This window comes from Malurus melanocephalus, unplaced genomic scaffold (assembly GCF_030028575.1).
Source record: "Malurus melanocephalus ecotype Western Australia unplaced genomic scaffold, MMel_1.1 scaffold_62, whole genome shotgun sequence".
Classification (NCBI taxonomy): Eukaryota; Metazoa; Chordata; class Aves; order Passeriformes; family Maluridae; genus Malurus; species Malurus melanocephalus.
This window is the reverse complement of record NW_026623294.1, coordinates 723906-740060: the sequence shown is the minus strand read 5'-3', so window position 1 is coordinate 740060 and position 16155 is coordinate 723906.

The following is a 16155-nucleotide window of genomic DNA, read 5'->3' as shown; positions in this document are numbered from 1 at the left end:
AGCAAACTAAGCAAGRCTGTAATGCTAAACCATAACTGCTCTGTTAGGAGATACTATAATCAAGTAGCTTTAAAAAAAACCCCAACCTCTCCCCCTTCTCTGCYCCCTCCCCCTAATTCGTAAGCTTTGTTAAATTGTCTAATTAGAGTATATTTTACAAGGACTTTTGGCAGCATCATGGACTTGCAAGCTCGATTAATGTGACAGAGCRTGACAATGGCTTCTCTCTGAAGTTTGCTGGACCCCACAGCTAGATCAGGACTGCACAGTTTATCTTAGGCAGACGCAGCTTCAGCACCAGCAAAAAGTTCAAAGAAATGGGAGGTGTCTCTGAAGCCAYGGCTGTCTGAGAGTATTAATGGCAGCGCTCGGCTGCTCCGGCTCCAGAGCTTTCCCTCTGTGTCTCCAAAAGCTCTGCTTGGCATGGTTAAGTTTTTCCTGAAAGGCCTGACAAGTTTCAAATGGAACTTTTTCTTTCAGCTGGACAAATTGCTCAGGAAACAAAGATGACTTTTTCAACCCACCCACCTACTGAGCTGTTGCTGAGGCTGCCTCCCCTTGTGCTGGAAGCACACACAGGGATGCAGCCCTTCCTCCAGTGGGTGCATCCTCTGCCAGTCCATAGATTTGTTTCTTTTAGAGAGAAAATGCATTTTGAGTACAAGAGTGAAAACTTGGAGATACTTGGAGAATCTGGGATGGGAAGTCAGTATTTGGAATACTCTCTGATAGAGAACAAGCACTCAGCTGTTGGGAAGATGGACAGCCCTGGCTTACCAAGTCTTCCCTGATYATCCAAGTTAACATCTCTGTCCTTCAGAAACCTCCTGACTGGGGGTTTCTCCTCAAAAGGGCAGACACAGGAAAGAACAGCTGAAGAAATCAATTAAACACCATTGAAAGGTGGAGAACAGAGCTGGGCCTCCTCCCCCCCAGCAGAACATCCTCCTTCCCCTTTCTGCACTGATGATGCTTTTAGTTATGCAGTCCTTTGGCTGGCAATATTTATGAACAAGAAATGGCAACGCCATTGCCCCAGGATTAATTCTGAACCACGCATCCACAGAGTGTGGAGCAAAGTAGGAAAACAACTTCTGAATGTGTTGGGAATTCATTCCCCTGCACCCTTCCTTCAAGCTGGATTAACTGCACTGCAGTTAATTTCTGGATTATCTGCACTGCAGATTTTGAAGATGCCCCAGATAACCCAGAGAAGCAATGACAGCCTGGCCACATTCCCCAGKTCTCTGCTGAAACTCCCAGGAGCCCTTTCCTGCTCTGAGGGGYTGGTCTGGCCAGGGGCTGTTCAAATGAGCTCTGGTACATGGATGCAAGACCTGCTGGGACAAGGCTTGGGGGTGGCTGAGCCATGGAGCAGTTCAACAACAAGCAGAGATGCACTTTAATATGGAGATTGTTTCTTCTGGTTTAAACTACAAATGAAAATGTAGATGTTAGTTTGCTTGGGAAGATGCTCATTCTTCAAATGCCAATGAGCTGGCTGTATTTCTAGTGTGATTTCCTGAGCTTTTCGAATAAGTAATGAGAACAGAAAGAAAGAAAGAAAGAAAGAAAGGAGATTCAGTTTAAAAAGAAGAATTTTCCGCCAGTAAAATGCATGTGACAAATGCAAGTAAAACACAACTGAAGGGGAAATCTTTCCCTATGAAAAATTTTATATCAAAAGCAAATGTAGATCACTCTACTGAAGGAGGAGAACAAATGTGTTAGTCATACTMGTGCTTTGTGAAATAACAGGTTTTATTGTTTATAGTTTATTCCAGGTAAAACCCTGAATCTTGAGTGAGAAATGACCTGGGCTCAGGCATCTGTGTTAACCATTACCACTTCAGCTTCAAAAATAAATACTCACATCAGATTTCCTCTCCTGTCCCAACATAACCTGCTCTTTCCCTGGAAGCCTGCGCTGGCTGACAGACTTCAGGRTTGTGGCATAACTCACTCAGCCACAGGCAGCCGGTTCAGGGGCACACGAGGGTCTGGCATTTGTGTCAAGAGAGATAAAAGCTACTCTGAATGATGTGAAATTGCAGGTGCTGCTCAGTCCTGCAATTCATAAGCTGAGCTGAAAAAKTTGACTGCCTTTCGCTGAGAACAGAGAGAAAAAGGAGACAAGAGGTAATTGTGGTGTCATCTACCACAGCAGTGTTACACAGGACTTTACCCTAATTTAAATCAGACCAATGTGAGGGACAGTGCCTGGATTTACTGAAGTGGGTGAACATGGGAAGCCTCTCTGAGCTTTCTGTAGCACTCTGATTCACATGAATTCTCTTCACGGAACAGGAGAAGCCTTCCCCTTTTCTCTGACATATCATTCAGTACAAAAACACTCCAAACGAAACCAGCAAATCTCCCTCCCCAAACAAATGCCTCTCCTCTCATMGATGGGTATTTCAAAAGGGCAAGATCTTTAGATAACAAAGACACACATCCTTCCCTTCCTCCTCCTTCAGCCCCAGCATGGCCCAAGACAAAGCAAGAGCAAAGGGAGCTGCCGGCCCCTGCTGCTCCGTGTGCCCGAGGAGCTGGGAGAGGCAGGGTGCCAGCACTGTGTGGCACAGCCAGCAAGGCCACATGGAACTCTAAAGGTAAATATTGAACAGCTTCAGGCAGCATCATTCTTGCACAGTAGAGCAGGCAGGGACCCGGGGAGAGGCAGCCTGCAGCTGTGGCGGTAATGCACAAAGGATAAGGCAGGGAAAGAGAGGAGCTGTGGGTCCCAGTACTGTCCTCTGCCTTTCCTTGATTCAGATTTTTGTCTTGTACCCTTAAAGTGCTCTGAATGTGATCTGGTAATAAAAAAGTTCTCTCTGTCACTGCTGAAATAGAGCATTGCACTGCTAAGAGCCCCAATTTCATCACTCTGCCATTTCACATTAATGCATCACATGTTTCTTTGCCGGCTGTGGGACCGCTCTGTCTTTCCAGAGCTTGTGCTGATTTCCAGACCTTATCCTATTGCATGAATCTCTGAACTAATCCTGTCCTTACCTGCTCAACACAGACTCTGGCCAGAGCTTTTAATGCCTTATTCCTTCCCAGTGCAAATGTTGTATTGAATGGTTCGAGCCTTTCCTTTCCAAACTCCGGCCGTGGGCAGGGAATGCCTGCACCACCAGGGCAAGCAAAGTGCAAAACAAATTAGAGATGGGGAAACCTTCCATCTACCCTTTCCCTCTCCTCCTGGCACTTCTGCCAATATCAGAARGGAAATGGGCCAAAGCTTGAAGCTTTTTAATGTGAACGAGGCACTTTGATATTGCTGGAGAGGGAGCTGATCAGACAAGCTYTGCTATTCTTAATTCTGGCAAACAACGAAGCTGTATGTTATCGACCTCTGCCTCAGGCGAGGCCAGCTTAGATCAAGCAGGAAACTAAATGTTGATGTTTCAGAGATTTCTTAGCTCTGAGGTACTCCCAACACACTGAAATATTTGTGCCACAGAAATAAGACTCAATGTGCTTGCTATTTTCTCACACTGTGTGAACTCCCACRAGGAGTTCCCATGAATGACTGCCTGAAAGCAGGCAGGGGGTTGCTGATRCCATCGCTGTCTTGAAATGGTTGCATTGCTTTTTTATTGAATTAGTGTTAAAAGCCCAAATATGAGCTTTCTGTGGGATGCTTCAGTGAAATTAGATGTTAGAAGACRTGTAAATGTATATATGCCAGGGCAGAAGCTAACTCAATCTGTCAYTTATGAGCAGACAACAGTATCAGTTTGTCATCTCTGAGTCGTGCAGAGTCACTGTGTGAGCCCTGTGCTGGAGTTTGGGGTTGCCAGTGAGCACAGGTCTATTTAAAGCCACTTAGGACAGCAGCTGRACAAAGGATTAATATGAGTCTGACAAAAATCATGTGTGAAAATATATTTATTCTGTCAGATTTCATGAGTGGTAACTACTGCTCCATTCAAGCTGAATGATAGCATTCAGCTCTCACACTTACTCATCCTGACAGCTAACAAGATAAACATGTCAGCGTGTGATTTGCCAAATATCTTCCTGTGGAATTCAGGCAGGAGTTGCCAACAGAGCTGTCTTTTGAGGGGAGAGATGAAGACATTTGAGTACACACACACATGCACCATGCACAGCCAGCAAAACCCAGCCTGTAAGGGACCTGTTCCACCACAGCAGCCAAAGCCCAGCTTTGATGGAGATCTGCAGCTTTGCCCACCATGATGCTCTCTCCTGACCCTATAGTAAATCCCCAAAAGTCCTGTTTTTGGGGCACAGGATGATGCCAGGGCAGGGGGAAGATCAGATATTAATGCCAGTTCAGCAGATGCAGGGAGCTGGGCAGTGTCCATCAGGCCTGGTATCAATGGATGCAAAGGGCAGCACTGGCAACCCCTAAATGGGCTTTACCTTTCACTGCAGGGTAATTCTTCCTGGAGATTGAGCTCGTGACCTTTATCACAGTGAGTTTTATTTACAGATTGGAAAATGGCAGTGTGTCCTTTAAGATGAAAGGAATCAAAACACAAGGGAAAAAGAAAGATTTTGCAGAMGCAAAAGATCTGACTGGAGAACTATTTAGAGAAGTCTGGATAAACAAACCCRTTAGGCTGATTTCTCACATTTTAGCCACAGCTTTTTGGTGCCTTAAACTGGATAATAGAGGGATTTTTAGGCTTGGGACTCCCCAGTGCATCTGTTGCTTAATAATACCACACCTATTTGTTTCCTCAGGCATTTCCAGCTAACTCCTGYAGTTTTCCCTGCCTTCCCTGTTATGTTCCCTGTTATGTTCTTTCTCTTTCCTTTTACTGCTTACCAGCAGATAATAATAAATGCTTTAACATTTTTTGTCATGAAGATACTCCAAAGCATTTTGCAGCCTCCTGGCCTCATCCAGAGCTCTATTCCCATCTGTGAAAGAGGATTAACTGCTACATTGCTAATAATGGCCCCTGTGTGGTTGCAGGGACTGTGTCASAGCAGAGAAATGAATCCAGAGGCGGGTGGCCACTCAGCCAGAGGCAGGTGGCTGTCACAGAGATGTCCCTGCCAGCCCCATGCCTGGTGCCCAGCACAGAGCAGGGAGCAGCACATGCAGGGCAGCTGGCCAGGAGCTGGACAGCCTGGCCTGTTTCCAGAATTCCCCCTGGGAGCCAAAAGTGGGACCCTGGACACCTTCACACTGCAGTTCCTGGCAGAACCCAGCGGGAAGGATCCACAGCTCTCCCCTAAGGGCTTTGGGGATGTTCAGGGCATCAGGGTCCCCTCCCTCCCWTTCCCCAGGAGAGTCACCACCATGAAGTTCATGGTGAAGGCTAAAGTATCTCCAAAGAGCACAAGTAAAGGCCTGGTATGAGGAGATCTCCTGCTGCATCAGGATGTGCCAGAAGAAGGGGATGTCCTTGTCCAAGCTGCYTCCCAAGGGCACTGCTGGGGTGACAGGAAACCAGCGGCTTTTCCTTGCATCAATCACCCTCACAGCAGCTCTATTCTAAGCTGAATCTACTGCACCAATAATTTCACTGAAAGAAATCTTTAAGCAGCAACAATTATGTATTATACCAAAGAAGAACTGGGAGGACAAATTATTGTTTACTTAATCCTCAGCTGTTCTCAAAGGTGCAAATCCCTCCTAATCACTTCTGGCTGTAAATGACAAGCCCACCTTTCAGGCAGCCCAGTACCAGACATCATTTGCAGTGTTCACAGGGCAGTGAACACCCTGGCATCTTACAGACATGAAATTAATGCAGTGTGTCTTTCTGCAATAGAGGCTTGAGCCTCATAGCTCTGTTTTGAGGCATCTCCAGGGGAGAAAGGAGGGGCCACACAGGAGAGAATGGAGCAGAAGTGAACACAGCTCTGCTGGGCACCTGGCTGAGCTCCCCACCTGTGCCTCCCTCAATCTCCAGTGCCCCATCCATATGTCCCCATCAATATGTCAAGAAAACACGAGATATCTGGGTGCTAAAATAGGCAGTGAAATATAAATTTAACCTGTTGATAAGGATTTCCTACTTCCCAGTAGTTTTTGGCTTAGCTTACTTTCAAAATACTTCATCAACATTTCACTGCAAGATGCCTTTCAAAGGAGCTCACCCCCTGCAGAACTTGTAACAGTCCTAGGAAAAGAGAGGAAAAGAGAGGAAAAGAGAGGAAAAGAGAGGAAAAGAGAGGAAAAGAGAGGAAAAGAGAGGAAAAGAGAGGGCTCTTGCTGAGGTCCTGCTTCCACTCCTTGTGCCAAGAGACTCGGAAAGGAGAGCACAGAAGGATTTTTCAGGGAGATTGGGGGCTTGGTGGTATCCAGAAGGGGCAGCATGGACACTGCATGCCCTGACCTGGATATGGTCTAGCTCAGTCCTCTAGGCACAATCCCTGCTCATTAACTTGTTCCTCGATTTTCTATTACTTGGAGACAAGGCATCCACATCCCAGAGGAGCTTCAGCCAAAAGCTTTGCCTCTGCTGGTGGCAGTGGTGGTGAAATCAGCCCTTCTGAGGCAAAGAGATTGTGCCCAGCACCTTTGCAGAGGATGGGAACACAGCTTGGGTCCCTTTCCTGTTTCACCTTTAGGATAAATCAACAGTCTGACTTTTCATTTGATCCACTGGTATTTCTGAAGGAATTTACACAGCCTTTCATGCGGGTTGTTTTCCTGAGTTAAACTGAAAAGGGTTATAAAAGGMTACACAGAAATCTGTAAGCTGCAGTGGAGATCCCTGGAAATATACTATGGGCACAAAGGGCACAAATCCTGTAAAAACTCAGGAATTGGCTGGTGCCAGCATGGTCTTGGTACGACCTGAGGGTGGAGGTGTTTATTCCCAAGACAGCTCAGTTKGGTGCAGTGTCTCCCCCAGAGGGAGTCTCAGGGTGAGAGGGTTCTGACAGGGGTTTTGGGTATTTTTCACCCCAAACAGACAATGAATTGGACACTGAGCACTGGAGAAGCAGCCATCAGCTCCATCTGCTCTGTGCTCAGATCCACCCGGCAGCTGAACACACCTGGTAAWTACAGGCTGCAAACAAGCAGCACATGATGACAAACAGGGAAAAGTATAGCCTATCACAAGTAAATCACAACCATAAATTCGACTGAAATGTAGTTTAAAATTCAGAGATTTGATGTAATTCTAAATGTGCTGGTAATGTTCTCTATTATATTTGYAATTTTACCGTAAGGTAATTTAATGCTAGGCTATTTTTCAGTATTTCAAGACACTGTCAAAAGGGTGAGCTGAACAAAGGAAAAAATATGATGGAACAATTCAAGGAAATATAACATGTAAAAAGAAAATCCCCCACACCAATATATCAAAAAAAAAATAAAGAAGTTTGAAAATGCATTCATGAGTTGTTCCTGAGTTCATTAGCATAGATAATTATAAAGAAGTTTTACCTTTCAACTTTCTCTTCTACTTCCTCATTGTTTCAAAAGTTGGTGAGGGGAATAAAAGAGAGCAGAATCTCACAGACCAAAGATTTACTCTGTCATATTTAACATCAGAAGAAAGATGGGGGGAAGAAAAGGAAAGAATAAACCCCATTTAAGTCTCAAATGTAGAAATACATAAATGTTTCATTTAGGGGAATCCCCCTTCCCCTCCAAACATTAGAAGAAAATGAATTCTTTTTACAAATCCTTCTTTGGGCAAAAAAGAAAATGATTMATGCAGAAAACTTCCACTGGGTCCAGTTGTAACATCTTCGCTATTTGAACTGGTATGTAATCAAACTGCATTCTTACATCCATTTATGGATATTTATGTTATACAGGGTATGCAGCATTGAACTTACCCATTTGCATATAAGAATATGAGCTGATATCATGTTAATTAATTTTATATCAACTCGTAGGGATATTTTGCTAATAGATCATTTTAAAAAAAGGAGTATCTTGACAAATAAAACTAGAAATGGATCCTGCTGAAATTACAAATTGAAAAGGATTCATATGGGTGGAAAGTAACACAGCCCAGGAAGATGAGATAATGAACCTCTACAATGCATGAAAATGGAGCTATTTTGCAAAAAGTCATTCCACAGCAACTTCTCTTTATAGGCGTGTACTGTGCAAGTCAGGAAGTACACAGTGTGAAGCTTGCACTGCAATTTATTTTCACCCATTCCCAAAACAGTGTTTAAATCGATGGTATTTTAGATTTCTAATCAGTATTTTTTGTGTGTTAGTTTAAAAAAAAAAATTAAAAATCCCAACAACAGACAGCTATTGGATGTTTGACTAGAGCTTCAGTTTCAATTCTAAAGCACAAGGCCTGATGTTAAGGTCAGAGAAAGGTCCCACTGTAGATAATGAAATATTTGTCCAAGTGACAAAGGCAGGGCTGGCTCTGGAGGTCGGGTGCACATTGGGAGTTAAGCTCATATCAGATCTGCTCCTGTCCACATTTGACCAACAGTGCACGCAGCTCCTGTCTGGATTAGGGGCTGCCTGATAAAGCAAACACACAAATCACGAGCCCAGGGTGATCATTTGTGTTTTCTTGCTTTCCCAACTTTCATACTGCCAGTTCTGGATTTTCTGTGTGGCATTAACCTGCACATATATCCACAGACTTGCTGTACCAGGGAATAGAGTTCCTGGTGACTCACAGGTATCTCCCYGAATTACAGCTTATTACAATGATTAGGACCTGCAGTTCTGCTCTAATTTTGAGTGCAGCTGTRGGAAGGAGATGAAAGGATGAAAGTTTATTGTTTCAAATTACTTTAACTTTCAATGTATTTTGGTAGGAGTGTTATRAAAAGACATGACTGGGTTAATTCTGCCAAGATTTTTAACACCTCCCTAATGGAATTAATATGTTAGAGCTGTGGAAAACAAACAAACAAACAAATTGACAATACCATCAGAATTTGGACAGGGTGAGCGGGGACAAAAACCTTTACCAGGTCAGTTTCTTGGCACTCCTGACTGTGAAATAAGCCATAGCCAGTCAACCAAAAATATTCACTCCGTACACCAGATTCCAGCTAATTTTCAACATTTGGCATTATTAACGCACACTGGGCCCATTTACTTAATTATAATTAGTACAGTTTGTTCCTCCTTTGAAGAATTTGGCATTCATTTGGCAGTTACTACCTAGATTTGGGTGCACGTATTTTTATACATCTCCAATAAGATCTGCATGTATTTCCAACTGCTACACAGGCCAAGCAAATTTCTGCAGTGCCTTCAGTTACTTCCTGACTGAATTAAGACCTCAAAATTGTTTTCAAATGTGTAGRCAATCCAAGAAGTGAGACAGATTTTGAAAAGACCTGAATTCTAGGAGACAGCATRAAGGAAAGCTTTTTTGCTTAAGAATTGTATTAGTTGCAATCAATGCAATAATTCTTAGATGATGCAGGGAGATACAGGTGTTTGTTGGCAAAGGGAAAAAAAGCTGCCTGGAGGGGTCTGCTCTGTTCCTTTCCCGAAGTGCTGTAAAAGGAATTGAAAGAAGTCAAAAGTCTGCAATTTTCACAGCATCTATCACCGAGTACAATAAGAATGAAAAAAACAAGGAATTTTTTTATTAAACAGTGTGATCAGCTGTCATTTGCAGCCTTGTTTTCTTTATGCTGGCAGTGACTGATTGTCCTTCGAGCCAATGTTTTTATGTCCCTTAATAACTTTGATATGAGAAAAGGCCAAAAAGAAGGTAGAAAGGAAATTCTCTCCTTCTCATTTGTATGTGAGAAACCATCCAAACACAGTACTGGTCCAGCTGAACAGGACTGCAGCTCAAGGCTCTGCCACGCTCCATGGCTCGTTCCTACTCACACAGGGAGCAACAAAGACAGAAAGGGTCTCAAAGCACAACTCTACCTGAAAACAGGAATCTGTAGCTTGGGAGAACTAAATGAACCAGATGAATAAACTCAGATCCATCACCCTGTTTAGACTCCTGCTCACAGCACTTGTCTCCAGCAGTTTGCTTCTTCCAAGAACGACTCTGCCTGCTTGGTACACTACCTTTTACATGTGGAAAAAAGCTATCTCAATCAAAACATCTGCTACATACTTTCAGCCTCTTTCATCCTGTACATTAAAAGAARCATTACCTTATTTTTTATTTGCTAACAAAACACTGGAGTCTGACTTTAAATTAAAAGGAATTAGTAATTTCTTAAATTGTGTGATCTGATTTGTATTAAAGGCCACAACCCCTCTGTATATGTACTGGTAATTGTAAGTCAGGAATGTGCCTCCAGATATCTTCTTTATACATCTGATGACTTTTATAATAGGATCAAAACAATTATATTCTTTGTAATATTCATTTGCAAGCAAAACGTAAGTTTTCCATTTAATATGTTTGATATAACATCTTACACATCTTACAACATTAGCTTACAAATACAGAGCACTTTAATAGACACTTTATTAACACTGGTTTAACTGAGCTAAATAGGTTTCCCTCCACGTGGCACTCAGTAAATCCCTCTTCTCCCAGCCTGGTGTGACCTGTGAAATACTTCCACATCCAGACCTTTTTATTCCAGTGGCAAATAAGCTTCATCTGTTTTAACATCATAAGAGTTATCCCTGAAGMTCATGTGTAACTGTTTACTATTTTGGTTTTTTAACAGGAAAAAAGGATTAACCTGAAGTGAGTGTTTCTACTCACTGCCAGTTCTCTGTGTACAAAATTGCACAGGGCAGAGTCTGCTACCAGCACTGGAGAAGAAACGATGCCAAGGAATAGTTTCCAGATTATGAAAGAGTAGRTTGGGGTGGTCTCTCACATGAGTGCACTTTACACTAGGGCTTTGCCAGCTGATCTGTCACAGAGCTGACACAGGTTATCTCAGGACTAGGGGAAGGAGCGGCTGTGTCGCTACACCATCGTGCCAAGCCAAAGCAGCCACAGCAGCAGCAGCAGCAGCAGCAGCAGAAGTTTTCTTGCCAGAAAAAAATTTCCCTGGCCAGAAGCATGAAAAATTCTGTTCAGCATCCCTTGTGCCTTACAGCAGCCTGGCCTCAGTGCAAAGAGCATTTGCACACTTTCTGTGGGCTCTCAGAGCATTTCCACTTCCAGCAAGGCAAGCAGGAGAGTGCAAATGCCAAGCCCCAGCTTCACCACAGCTGTACCATCCAACAAGTCATTGGAACGCTGGTGAAGTGCTCTATGTCTAGACAACACACTTGTAAATGACCCGCTCAGAGAAACAATGTTGGAATCAACTTTTCTTGTTTCAGAAACAACCCAGGCCATGGGGATGTGCACCAGTGGTCCTTTCTCAGGGCTACCAGCGACAGCTTTGGAACACTTTTTGCCATAGCGTGGTTGTTTCACCCTTATCAAACAGTGTTTGCTGATCAAACACAAGCACACCTCCCAAAAATGGGCACCAGTGCTACGGACCATGAGAACAGTAGCAGCAGGGAACCTCAGGGGGCTTAACAGGAACAGAAAGTTTCATACTAATTTAAAATCTGCTCTGCAAATAAGAGAAAAATCTTGGGTAAACACTGATTTCAGTAATGAGTGGCTGCTTTCAGTAGTGTAAGCTAGTCTACTTCACTTAGGTTTCAATTACATAGACGTTAGTATAATTTTATATCACTTTCTATAAATCAGTGTAGCTCTGTCTGTTACACCCCATTGATGTGATATCCTGTGTGTAGMAGATCTAACAGGGAGTGTCCTTGAATTTGGTCATGACTGGAGCCAGYCTACCTGTGTGCATTCAAGGTCTAAAACAGAATTTATTGCATTGCCAGCTTTATGCACTCCATAAAGCACAATACAGGGACTTCTCTATAAAACATGAAAACATATTGAATGTAACTTTGTGCCTTAATATCTATTTCATGACCAGATTTCCTAACCCTCTCATGTCTTTACATGAAATCAGGTATACATCTAGCAACAACCTGCAGTCAATGCGGAGCTTTATGGTTTTTCCACCACACCTCCTGCATGAAACCAAGAGTAACAGCCCACTCATCTATAAGGAAATCTCAAGAGACAGACACTTCTCTGCTTGCTTTTTTTTTTTTTTTTTTTTTTTTTTTTTTTAATTTCCTCTCTCAAGAGGATTAAAGCATGTTTACAGGCTGTCACCACTCAAATCCAAAGGAATCAACATGATGGAGAAAAATATACAAAACCTTCTGGAAAAGAAAACTTCAAGAGCCTTGCCAGGTGCTAGTGAAACCAGCACCAGAACAGAACACCACAAAGCTGCATAAATATGTTGTGGTTAATATCAAAMATTCAGAAGGCTTTACTGTAAGATGGGGATGGAGAGGAGTCTCTTGGTATAAAGAGCTTCAACCTTAGAGGCTGTCAGTGTTCAAAGACAAATAAATAGCTGCTTGAAAGAGAAGTTTTTTTAACTTTTAAAAAAACTTAATTTTTTTTAACTTAAATTACAGCCGTGTTTTTTTGTTATTGTTGTGTTATTGTTTGGTTTGAGGTCTTGTTGAGCTTTGGTAGTCAGGTCTAGGAAATGGGGACAGGTTGGAAATAAAGACTTTTAACAATACAGTGAAAACCAATCTGCTGAGCATTCACAGGAGGGCTTGTCTTTGTGCCAGGCACAGCCCTTTCATTTCTCATTTTACAAAGGAAAGACAGTAGTGGGCTTTTCTCAAGACCAAATGAAACAGTCTTTCCCTCTGTGGCCAGTTAGGGAGAAAATGCAGCTTTTTGTGAAAGAGTGCCAATAATATAGTTACTTTGAGGGAATGGTTTTCAATTTCTTGTGAAAACTCTGGTTTTGAAGAAATTAGTGTGTTGTAACACATTGCTCTTCACAGAAGTTTTGATCATCATTTTCCCCAGACACAAAGTGGTCCTGATRTGAGTGCTTGAATACTTTCAGGCACGTGAGCCTGCATTAGAGTACTTCTGATTTAATGACTTTCCATTGGCTTCCAGGAAACCCTTGTGTTGATTTAGAAGTTCTTTTTATTAACTGCCATTAAGACACTTTCAGAGGACTTGCTACATCAGAGCTCTCAGATTTTTTTTCTATTTATTAACTAAACCATTATTTAAAATGCAGATTGGCTGGCTGTTTAAACTGACCTGAATTTATGGATCCTCACAGCATTAAGGGRAAATTTGTCATAAGATGTATCTTCAGACAAATTCAATAGCTAGAAAACATACACCTTCCTTTTATCTCAYGGAACCACACTTTCCTCTGCCAGGAAATGTCTCACTTTATCTGTGCAGAGCCTTTGCTTCATGCACAAAAATGTACAATTATTTCTTCTAAAGATTAAAGTGTAAAAACAATTTTTGGTAAGATTCTATTCCTATTATTTACCTTAATGYATTAGACAGCAGCCTATAGTATTAGACAGCATCGTTACACACATAAAGCCCTTTGCAGGGAAGGAAGGCAAGTTTGGACATTTCAGAACATCCTTTATAAAGGAAGGTGAAACATGAATGCCCTTTGGCTTTTGTAAGGTTTCTCTGAACGTGATGCTGGGATACTGAATTTGTAGTGTCACACCAAAGGCAAATAGCACAGCCCTCGACTGACAGCCCTGCCTACACTCTCCACACTGCAGTTTTCCTTACACCTGTTATTCCCAGGTTGCTGGGGTTCCACAGAACCTCAAAAGGTCAACCTCAAAAGGCTGGAGAAGCAGCAAAAGAGTTGGGCTTGCTTTCTTTATTTCTTCAATTAAGAATCCTTGTAATACAAATAATGTATATACAATGTAATACAATGTAATGTAATACAAATGTAATGTAATGTAATACAAATAATCAACATCTGCAGTTGCATGAACATTTTCTCCTAGAAGACAAATTCAAGGGCAAGTTTTTGGGGCATGAAATTTGTGCAAACACATTGAATGTCAGTATTATCACACTGGCAAGCTACAAGCTCTGAAGAAGTTTTTAGAGAAGATTCATTGCRCAGAAAACTTGCTCAGGGGAAATCAAGGGATGACCATCAATTTCAAACTTTAAAGTAAACCTTGACAAAAGACACCGCATTGACTTCATGAAACAATYCTCACAAAAGGAAAAAGAAAGATGAAGAGCCTTGCTAAAGCAGTGATACACACTGTAGTTTCCAACCACAGCTTCACCCAATAATTCTTTTGTATCAGGGACTGTTGTTCCAAATTTCTTTTGAGCTAAAATTCTAGTATAAATGCACAGAGATCAGTCAATTTTCACCTTCTTGGGTGATGAAGGAAAATGTAYCCATAAGTTACACATTTCTTCCATCCAGCTGGCTCAGGTTTGCTTAAAGCTGCTTTAAMCTTCCAAGCCTGCCATCAGCGTGGCCCAGYGCCTGGTCCTGTAACAACAYCYGAGGCAATTGCAAGGTTTCCTGGATTACGAATTTCTGACTTTTTATATATCTGTWCTGAATACAGGCATTTTTATCTTCAGCTTCTCATTTCTTTTTTTCCAGCTACCAGAATATTTAAGTGATTCAGATATCTTGGCACCACATTACCTTCCTTGGGCATAGTAAGAATTTYTCATCTTCCCATTTGCACTTCTTGCTGTTTTATCTTACGTATACCATTTCCCTAGAGATGCCTAGTTTTCTTTTATTCTAAATACAAGAACAAGAATTTGTTTTTCATTTCTGGAACAACAACATCTCATACTTACTGTATACAATTGCTCTTTCTACTTTTTTTTTATCACTGCTTTTTGATAACATTTGTGCCTGCAAAAAGAATGAGTCCTCCCTGCTCTGCTTTCTTTTAGCAGTGTCGATTGTGAACATGTAAATTACTTTGGACAGAAACTGAAACTGACTTTTAAAAAGAGGTATTTGAAAAAAAAACATTTGGGGCAATTGGATTTTAAAGACAGTTTTGGTTTCAAAGATCTTTCACTTACAGAACAAAGAAGAATTGTTTTATACAACCAAGTTCTGCTGCAATTTCCTTTACCAAAGAGATGTCGTTTAAACCATGAATCAAATCTAGAGCCWGAGCTGACAGATGAGAAAGTGAATAATTGATATTTTCTGCAGTTTGAAAATTAAGTTACCAGTAAACTGTCTTCTTTAAGCCACTGGCATAACTTCAAATTCAAACTCTAATTTATACCCTGAGAAATGAATGACTCTTCAGTGTCATTAATTGTATCCACTAAGCAAAATTGAGAAGATAGCACATGAATTTGTAATAAAACTGAACATGGTGGACAATCCTCTGACATTTCACTAGCTTCCAACTTATTTCATGAGGGATGACTTCTAATTAGTTGGACTAAAGGCTCAATAAGCATCAGGTACAGAAGCAGAATATGTGAGATTTATGTGGATTTCTGTTCAGGATAATGAAGGGGGGTGGGACCTTAGCTGTTGAATTTTGTCTGAATTGACTCCAGTAGAGCATGTTTCCTGTAGCCATAAGAAAATTACTTTGAATTAAAAATAAATTAGACACCTTATTAAAATTACTTTGCAGTTATTTTACCTTAACTCTTGCTCTTGGAGAAAATACTCCAACGAACTCAACACTTCCACAAGTTTKGAATATATTCCATGTCTTCAGGCTCATGGTACTTCCATACAGGACCTTTTCTAGATTTCCCCCGTCTGTATTATTTACTGAAAGTCTCTTTGCAGAGCTTTGAAGGGAAAATCTGCAATTCATGTGTGGAGAGTTCATTTTTTAATGAACAGAAAATACCACACAACTCTAAGGTTTCTTTGGTCTTGAGGTCAAAAATCCACCAAATTTTGATTCATTTCTACTCTAAACTGTGAATCAACCCCAGTGAAGATGGACCACAACTGTATTCATATTTCAGCCAAGATGGAGTGCTATTCATCAGAAAGGTGAATTCACCTATGGAACATAAATTAGAAAATGCCCAAATCTCAGCTATTTTTGGCCTGTGAGTGAATTTAAAAGACAACTCTTTAGAACAAAACAGTGGCCCACACTTCTGGCTGCATCCAGGCTAGGAAATACACTTTTTTTTTTTTTTTTTAGTGTTTAACAAATTAAATCCAGAAGGCATACCTTTAGGGTGTGCCAAGACCACCCAGCAAGATGGTTACCACGGCAGAATTAGAACTTGGGAGTTCCTGGTTTATTGTCTTAGGTTAAAACCACTAAACTGAGCTTATTCAAAGGGGGAAAAAGAGTGGCTAGAAGGTAAACTTTTACAGCATGATAGTAAAGTTAGAGCTTGTTAGAATGTTTGAGAT